This window comes from Cetorhinus maximus, unplaced genomic scaffold, assembly GCF_964194155.1.
Source record: "Cetorhinus maximus unplaced genomic scaffold, sCetMax3.hap1.1 HAP1_SCAFFOLD_551, whole genome shotgun sequence".
NCBI lineage: Eukaryota > Metazoa > Chordata > Chondrichthyes > Lamniformes > Cetorhinidae > Cetorhinus > Cetorhinus maximus.
In genome coordinates this window covers 110,489-117,204 of record NW_027596493.1, presented here as the reverse complement: position 1 = coordinate 117,204, position 6,716 = coordinate 110,489, and the positions used below count along the sequence as shown (strand labels likewise).

At 50.3% G+C, this 6,716-nt stretch overlaps 1 pseudogene; it reads left to right on the top strand.

The window, feature by feature from the left end:
- Window positions 1-5,638: 5,638 nt before the first annotated feature.
- Window positions 5,639-5,809, top strand: LOC144674091 (U2 spliceosomal RNA; annotated as a pseudogene).
- The last annotated feature ends 907 nt before the right edge of the window (window positions 5,810-6,716 follow it).

Sequence of the window (6,716 nt, the reverse complement as noted above, 5' to 3'; positions counted from 1 at the left end):
AGCCTGTGCTGTCCCCACCTGGGAGGGAGCGGCCAGTGCCATGGCTGCCATCTCCCCAGTCGCCGCAGCCTCATCAGATGCCACGGTCACTGGCAGAGGGGCAGAGGGGCTGCTGCCATCATCCGTAGGGCCCTGAGAGGAGCCCGCAGAGACAACAGGCAGCTCGTGCGCCAACGTGAGGTCACTCAGGACCTCCCTGCTCGCCATTGATGGACGGGCACCTAGCTGGTATACTGGGTACCCCATCCATCTCACACACGGACACTGACCACCTGAGGTCATTGCCGGTGTGAGCGCTTGCAGGTCCGAGTGTATCCCCAGGGACCCCTGATCCTGTCCCTGGGGCAGCCTCTCCCTGACAGTCGCCACTCTCTCCTTGGCTGAGGCAGTGCGCTCAGTGGTCATGCTCCGCATGGACTCCTCCATAATGGAGACCATGGCGCACATACCCTCATAGATCTCCGCTAGATCCTCCCGCACACCCCGCTGGACGTCCAGCATCTGCTTCCTAATGGACGACTCCAGAGGCTCATCATCAGCCTTCGACTGAGCATCGTCCTGGTCTCCAGCAGTCCTCCGACTGCCAGCACCCTGGGCACTCTCTGCCTCCGCCTGCACCTCAAACGAGTGTGAAGTGCCCTCACCAATGTGCACTGAGATACTGGACGGCCATCTAATGCTGGTATCTGCGCTGGTGCCTGCTTGACAGAGCGGGTGTGAGGCAGGCGCGTGGGGAACATGGTGATCTTCCGGGGTCAGGGGTGGCCCTTCAGGGTCCTGAGTGCGAGCGCCTGCTGCTGAACCCAAAAGGGAGAAGATGAACATGTTGTTAGTGAAAGTCATCAGACTCTCACTGTACATGCCAGGCACCCTGGTGAGACAACGGAGATCTGCTTCATGGTGCCCTCGTCTTTTGATTGTCAATGGGGACTCCAGGTTCGAGGCGCACATCAATGAAGAGGCTACACTAGAATGGTTGCACAAGCTGAAGTTCTCACCTCAGTGCGCTGCACTCTGACCTTCGTCTGATACCCCAACCTCACCACGGCTGGTTGACCGAGGTACTTGCTGCCCCTCGAGTTCCAAGGCCTTCTGCTTATAGTGAGTGAGGATGAGGAGGTGTGGGGTTCCCCGCCAGTCTGTGACCTCTCAATATTGTTATGGGATGTCTTCTCCTGAAAGTATAGAGGAGCAGTGAGTCCACTCTCTACCTGCAGCGCCATTGCAGCCAGTCCAACCCCAGCTGAGGACCATCTCGCAGGGCACATCCGATTCGTGGCACTCGACCCGCAAGGCACTCAGTCCATGCAGCCAGGGCTCACCCCCTTGGCGAACTTCGGCATCATTGGCAGCTGCCACTGACTGTAACACCCCTGAGGTCCATGGGGGATGGCCAGCCCCTAACTGTTCTCCACACTGACCCATGCCAACATGCTACTCATGGGCACTCATCCTTCCTAAGAATGGGTTTGGGTGCATGCCCAGTGCTCTTATTAGCATTGCCACTCATTCCTTCCAGTTTCTAACACATGCCCCGGACCCTCCGAACCATATCCCCAGCACCTTCAGGCCGTCAGCCCTGACGGTGAAGGGGACAAAGGATCGGTCAGCCCAGTTCCCAAAGAACATGGCCTCGCTCTTCCCACGATTTACCTTGGCTCCCGAGGCTAGTTCAAACTGGTCGCAGATGTGGATCAGTCTGCGCACCGACAGCGGATCCGAGCAGAAGACGGCGACGTCGTCCATGTACAGGGAGGCTTTGACTTGAGTGCCTCCACTGCCTGGGATCGTCACTCCTCTTATGCCCGGATCCTTCCTGATGGACTCGGCAAAGGGTTCTATGCAACACACGAAAAGGACAGGCGAGAGAGGACAGCCCTGCCTGACTCCAGATTTCATCGGAAAGCTATCTGTTTCCCACCCATTGATTGAGACTGCGCTACTGATGTTAGTGTAGAGCAGTTGGATCCAGTTGCGAATTTCGTCCCCAAACCCCATTTTGGAGAGCACATCCACCATGTAGGTGTGCGATATTCTGTCAAAGGCCTTCTCCTGATCCAAGCTGATGAGGCAGGTATCCACACCCCTGTCCTGTACATAGGCAATCGTATCCCTGAGCAGCGCCAGGCTGTCAAAGATCTTCCTGCCCGGCACAGTGCAGGTCTGGTCAGGGTGGATCACCAATTCCAGAGCGGATTTGACCCGATTGACGATGACCTTGGACAGAAGCTTATAGTCCACATTCAACAGTGAAATGGGTCACCAATTTCTAATTTCCTCCCTTTCCTCCCTTCCCCCCTTGTGCTTGTAGATGAGGGTGATGATGCCTTTCCTCATGGATTCTGACATACTACCGGCCAGGAGCATACTCTCGTACACTCCTAGCAGGTCTGGGCCGATCAAGTCCCACAGAGCCGAATACAACTCCGCCAGCAAGCCGTCGCTTCCAGGAGTTTTACTCTTCTCGAAGGACTCAAGGGCCTTAGTCCCTGGAACAGAAGATGATCTTGGAGGCCTCCGAGGCAAAGAGCGAGGCTTGCTGGCTCTTCACCTCTTGGAGTTCCTCCTTGACATCGACCCCCATCGACTGCAGCCAGAGCAGATTCTGCATGTTTTTCTGGAGTCGGGACATTTCCCTCTGTTCCTTTCTAGCTTTCTGGGTGCCTTTGAGGATGAAAAACCTCTTGATGCTTACCTTGATCACTTTGGAGAGAGAAACTGAGTGAACTTTTCAGGTGAATGACCTTTCATCACAACCTGAAACGTTAACTCTGTTACTCCACACAGAGGCTGAAAACCTGCTGTGTATTTCCATCATTTTCTGTGTGTATTATCACAGAGATATTCTGTTTCTGCTCATTACTGAATATTCCAAACACTTTACTCCATGAAGCACTTTTGAAGTGTTGAAATGTGTTTTGCTGTTGTAAGTGTGGCAGTTATTTTGTACCCAGCAAGGACCCATATACAACAACGGGATAATGACAAATAACCTCTTTTAACTGATGTTGGTTGAAGAATAAATGTTCAGCAGGAAACCAGGGAGAATTCCCCAGCTTGAATCGTACCTGGGATCTTTTTCAGCTACTTGTTAAAGCCTTGATTTCCGATCTCCTCCAACAGGACTGTCAGCTTGGATTAAGTGCACAAATCTCTGGAGTGAGATTTGAACCCACAACCTTCTGCTTGAGAGGCTACAGAGTCAGCAAGTGAAGCACAGGAGAAAATGGAGCTGGATCGTGAGTTTGGAGCTATACTGATGTAAGTGAAGATACTTTTAGTCAGCTGAATGGAGTGTCTCTTTAAATCTCTGCGTAGCTCTTTTCACAGACATTCTGTAAACAGCTTTTGGCTGGGTGGGTGGGGGAGGGGGGGAAGCTGTGTTGTTTTTTGCAACTGTCCCTAACCTGTTTGACCAGAATTTTCTATTTTAAATTCAGACTTTAGCGACATGTCCTCTTTGTTTTCAGTTGTCTCACTGCCCCCCTCACATCAGTGTCTTAGCTTTTCACATTGACATTTTTTTTGCTGATGTCTTGAAATTCTTTAATGTTTCTTTCCATTCCCTGGTGTAAATATCATCTCAGTCGTCTGCACACAAGTTTACAGCACAGAAACAGGCCGGGACAATTCCGGTTCGACTGTCATCTGGAAATTGGGCCCAAATAGCGTTTGAAAGTGCACTGGTATGGTTATGCTTCGAGTTACCGTTAATTAAATTGCACAATCAGAAAGGAAAAATCTAAGATCAACCAACGCAATCAGGCAGAATAATAGAAAGCAATCTTTTCTTTGTTTTCCATAAGCAGCGTTCCTTGAGCTATTTAATAGAGGCAGCACTGATGTTGATTCTATTGCTACCACTGAAAATACTGTAACTCCTTCCGCTGACTGGAAAGGCGTCAGCAACAGTTGCGCCTGCGCACTCGGGCCTCACTGTTGAATAGAAAAGTAGAGAGCTGATGCTTCAGTTATTCAGGGCATTGGTGTGACCCCATCTGGAGCACTGTGTACACTATTGGTCTCCTTATTTGAGGAAGAATGTCAATGCGTTGGAAGCCATTCAGATACGGTTTACCCAACTAGTACCTGGATTGGGCGGATTGCCTTATGAGGAAGGATTGGACAGGCTAGGCCTGTATCTGCTGTAGTTCAGAAGAGTAAGAGGCGACCTGATTAAAACATACAAGAAGCTGAGGGGCCTTGAGAGGGTGGATGTGGAGAGGATGTTTCCTCTTGTGGGAGAATCTTGTATTTGGGGCCACTGTTTAAGACAGAGGTGAGGGGAAATTCTTTTCTCTCAGAGGGTCGTGAGACTTTGGAATTATCTTCCTCAACAGGCGATGGAAGCAGAATCGTTGAATATTTTTAATTATTGGGAAGTAAGTGGGTGAAAGGTTATCGAGGGTAGGGGGTAATGTGGAAATGAGGTTACGATCAGATCAGCCGGGAGCTTATTGAGTGGCAAAGTGGGCTTGAAGGGCTGAGAGGCCGACTCCTGTTGCTAATTCATATGTTCATGTGTTTTTGTTAGTAACATGAAGAGGTTTTCACCCTCAAAGGTATTCAGAAGGCAAGAGAGAGAGGGAGAGGCTGGGGGAACGTTTCCTGTCTCCAGAAAAACCTGCTCCAGCTGCAGTCGATGGGGGTGGATGTCAAGGAGGAACTCCAATAGGTGAAGAGCCAGCAAGCCTCGCTCTTTGCCTCGGAGGCCTCCAAGATCATCTTCCGTTCCAGAGTCCGCTCCGTGGAGCAGGATGAGACGTGCTCACGTTTCTTCTTCCAAAAGGTACACAGAGAGAGCTCTGTGATCAGCAGCCTGAAGGAAGAAGACGGCTCAGTAAAGTCATCGCAGTCCGACATTTTGAGGATCAGCAAATCCTTTTATGTCGGATTGTATGACGTGAAGCCCACAGACAGTACGGAGTCCCAGTCCTTCCTGTCCTCCATTACAAAGGGCTTTGATGACAGTACATGGGAGAGTCTGGACAAACATGGTGGATGTGCTCTCCAAAATGAGATTTGGGGAGGGATTCCGCAACACGGCAGGAGTCTCACCCCCTCTGCACGTTCCCCTTGAGGTGGCTGTGGTGGGGACAAGACCGTTGTTCACCTCCTTGTGGTTGTGCCTTTGCAAAGAAGGTCTGGACGTCGGTGATAGACGCTCTTTGGTCTGCCTGAAACTTGTTGGACTTCCAGCGCAAAGAGTTGTCCCCGACCGAGTGTTGCAGACTGGCACGTTCCAAGGTCCAGGACTACGTGCTGAGGGACGCACTAAAGCTTGGGGCAGCCACCGCAAAGGCGCAATGGGGAAGGGTCGCTGTCTAAGACCTTTCTGCCACAGTGCACCCAGGGACTGGGAAATGTTGAGAGCCCCTCGGGCTGTACAGCTCCAAATGAATGTCTGCAGTGAATACTAATTATATTGAAGCACCTCAGAGAGCAACATGATGTATGTTGATAACTCCAATACTTTTGTCTGATTGTCTGCATTGACCATATTGAAATGATTGTAATATTCATTGATTGTATCGATGCACCTTGTGATCAATGTGTAAAAGTTGAATCTGATTGTAGTTTTGTGATGGTGATTTTGAAATGTTTTGGAATGTTCCTCCAGATATTTTATGAATAAAGTATATTTTTCAAAAAAAAATCTGTTCTTATCAGTTTAATATCCGATACGTCCTTTATCTGGGGACCAAATATTAAATTTATTTTTGGAGCAGGGAGATGGAACAGGATCTTTCTCCGTCCATTCCACACATCGACCTGGTATTGCAGCGTCTTCAGGAATGGTGCAGTTTTGCCCTCTACAGGGTGAAAGGGAAACTGAAAAGAAGAAAAAGTCATTCAGAGCATTGTCCTGCTTTCCATCATTGATCTGGTTGAACTGAACTTGTGCTGAGTGGCAGGACAGGCTCATTGGTGCCAGACTGAGTGATGCCCCCTTTAACTTTAATTTCTCCTTTAACTCCTCTCAATTCCTCCAAATAAAAGGTGTGGCCATGGGTACCCGCATGGGCCCCCGCTATGCCTGTCTCTTTATGGGGTATGTGGAACATTCCTTGTTCCAGTCCTACTCCGGCCCCCTCCCACAACTCTTTCTCCGGTACATCGATGATTACTTCGGTGCTGCTTCATGCTCTCGTCGGGAACTGGAAAAATTTATTAATTTTGCTTCCAATCTCCACCCCTCCATCATTCTCACATGGTCCATCTCTGACACTTCCCTTCCCTTCCTTGACCTCTCTGTCTCAATTTCTGGTGATAGACTGTCCACCAATATCCATTACAAGCCTACCGACTCCCACAGCTACCTTGACTACAGCTCCTCACACCCTGCTTCCTGTAAGGACTCCATCCCATTCTCTCAGTTCTTTTGCGTCCGTCGCATCTGTTCTGATGCTGCTACCTTCAAAAACAGTTCTGCCACCACCAAACACACCTTCCCTTCACCCCCCTTGGCGGCATTCCGTAGGGATCGTTCCCTCCGGGACACCCTGGTCCACTCCATCACCCCTACTCCTCAACCCCCACCTATGGCACCTCCCCATGCACACGCAAAAGATGCAACACCTGCCCCTTCACTTCCTCTCTCCTCACCGTCCAAAGGCCCAAACACCCGTTTCAAGTGAAGCAGCATTTCACTTGCATTTCCTCTGACTTAGTCTACTGCATTCGTTGCTCCCAATGCGGTCTCCTCTACATTGGAG